Here is a 2,622-nt window from a genome sequence, read left to right as displayed (position 1 = left end):
GAGACAGAGCCTTGCTTTTTTGCCCAGGTTGGAGTGCAGTGGCACAATCTCAGCTCACTGTTACCTCCACCTCTAGGGTTCAAGCAGTTTTCCTGCCTCAGCCTCCAGAGTAGCTGGGATTAAAGGCACACATCACCACACCCAGCTAATTTTTGTATTCTTAGTGGAGACAGGGTTTTTTACCATGTTGGCCAGGCTGGTCTTAAACTCTTGACTTTGTCATCTTCCCGCCTCAGCCTCCCAAAGTGCTGGGATTACAGGCATGAGCCACCACACCTGGCCCTCCTTTTTGTTTTTTTAAATAGATGAGGTATTTTAAGAACACATCGAGAACTATTTTTTTTGTTAATTGTTAATTAAACTTAATTCTAAAGCAGAGATTTTATTCATCTTGTCCTGTAGAGGTATCAAGTTGAATTTATTCTTTCAGTGTTTTCTTCCTTTTTTTGTTTTTGAAATTATAATAGAATTATTTTATATTCATAAGCAAGCATAATAATTATGCAGAATAATAATATATTCTAATACCATATAATTGGGTTTTTAAATAATTAGTTAATCACTAGAAACTGCAGGTTTGAAATGTCCTTGACATATTATTATGAAATGTTTCAAAAATACATTCTTCTTTTCCTTTTTTGTGGTGTAGTCTCAGCTCACTGTAACCTCTTCCTGTCGGGTTCAAGTGATTCCCCTGGCTCAGCCTCCTGAGTAGCTGGGATTACAGGCGCCCACCACCACACCTGGCTAGTTTTTGTGTTTTTAGTAGAGATGGGGTTTCACTATGTTAGCAAGGCTGGTCTGGAACTCCTGACCTCGTGATCCACCCACCTCGGCCTCCCAAAGTGCTGGAAACACAGGTGTGAGCCACTGTACCTGACCAAAAATACATTCTTCTGAACCTCTCCCTTATGTTGGAATTATGAAAAACGAAAACCAGTAACAGACTTCAGTCACTAGAAGACAGTACTTAGAGCATTTAATAACACACCTGGCACAGAGGCCAAAAGCTAAAAACTGCAGTTTAGAACATGTAGTAAGTTAGCTTTCAAAAAGGCTGGCCAGGGAACATGCCTTTCAAAGTGTTACAGTATGTGTCCAATCTTTTCCATTAAATAGGTAAATTTGAAGATAAGAAACAAGCATAGTTAAGATTATCATTTAGAAACAGATTTTGGTGATGGTACTTAAGGTAGAAAAAGAGAAAAGAGATTATTTTTAAAAATCTGTTCTACCATAAAAAGGAGGAGGAGAAGCGAAGCTATAGCCTGTCAGTTGTGTGAGTGACCCAGGAATATATTGGGGCCTTATAAAGTTTCACAACTACTTTGAACTGTCTATAAACTTAGCCTCAGTATCTTGAAATTCCTAAATTGGTAAGGAAGAAGGAAAGGAGTGATGTGCCAACCTGGGTTATATAAATCAGTTGTCAAGCAGTTAATTCAAGGACATGTGAAGAAGGGAAAAAAAAAAAAAACAGTTGTCAGCCAGTCACGGTAGCTCACACCTGTAATCCCAGCACTTTTGGAGGCTGAGGTGGGAGGATCATGAGGTCAGGCGTTCAAGACAAGCCTGGCCAACATAGTGAAACCCCATCTCTACTAAAAATACAAAAAAAAATTAGCTGGGTGTGGTGGCGGGTACCTGTAGTCCTAGCTACTTGGAGGCTGAGGCAAGAGAATTGCTTAAACCCAGGAGGCAGAGGTTCGCCCTTGTTGCCCAGACTGGAATGCAATGGTGCAGTCTCGGCTCACCGCAGCCTCCACCTTCCAGGTTCAAGCAATTCTCCTGCCTCAGCCTTCGAGTAGCTGGGATTTCAGGCATCCGCCATCACGCCCAGCTAATTTTTTGTATTTTTAGTAGAGACGGAGTTTCTCAATGTTGGTCATGCTGGTCTCAAACTCCCGACCTCAGGTGATCCACCCACCTTGGCCTCCCAAAGTGCTGGGATTATAGGTGTGAGCCACCTCACCTGGCCTCTTTTTTTTTGAGATGGCGTCTCACTCTCTTGCCCAGGCTGGAGTGCAGTGGCTTGATTTCAGCTCCCTGCAACCTCTGCCTCTTGGGTTCAAGTGATTCTTCTGCCTCAGCCTCCCGAGTAGCTAGAACTACAGGCACGTGCCACCACACCAGCTAATTTTTGTAGTTTTGGTAGGGATGGGTTTCACCATATTGACCAGGCTGGTCTGGAACTCCTGACCTCATGATCCGCCCGCCTGGGACTCCCAAAGTGCTGGGATTAAAAATTAAAACATTAAAAATCATTAAACCAGGCATGGTGGCTCACACCTTGTAATCCCAGCGCTTTGGGAGGCCATGGTGGGCGGATCACAAGGCCAAGAGATTGAGACCATACTGGCCAACGTTATCTCTAAGCAGAACAGGAGTCAGAGCAGCTTTTGTCAGAGATTTTATTGTCAACAGAGTAGTCCTCATTCTGGGGTGGGTGGGTGGGGGTGTGTGTGTGTGTGTGTGTGTGTGTGTGTATGTGTGTATGTGGTTTGAGACCATCTTGCTTTGCCACTCAAGCTGGAGTGCAGTGGCCTGATCATGCCTCACTGCAGCCTTGAACTCCTGAGCTCAAGCTGTTCTTCCACCTTAGCCTCCCAAGTAGCTGGGACC

The 2,622-nt window shown here is 44.0% G+C and overlaps 1 protein-coding gene across 12 annotated transcripts in view; it reads left to right on the top strand.

The window, feature by feature from the left end:
• Window positions 1–2,622, top strand: part of GPATCH8 (G-patch domain containing 8) — a 103,121-nt gene that overhangs the window by 59,511 nt on the left and 40,988 nt on the right. The gene's annotated exons all lie outside the window — the stretch shown is intronic.

This window comes from Cebus imitator, unplaced genomic scaffold (genome assembly GCF_001604975.1).
Source record: "Cebus imitator isolate Cc_AM_T3 unplaced genomic scaffold, Cebus_imitator-1.0 Scaffold573, whole genome shotgun sequence".
In the NCBI taxonomy this organism is placed as follows: domain Eukaryota; kingdom Metazoa; phylum Chordata; class Mammalia; order Primates; family Cebidae; genus Cebus; species Cebus imitator.
Note: the sequence above shows the minus strand (reverse complement) of the source record. Positions and strands in the feature narration are given on the sequence as shown.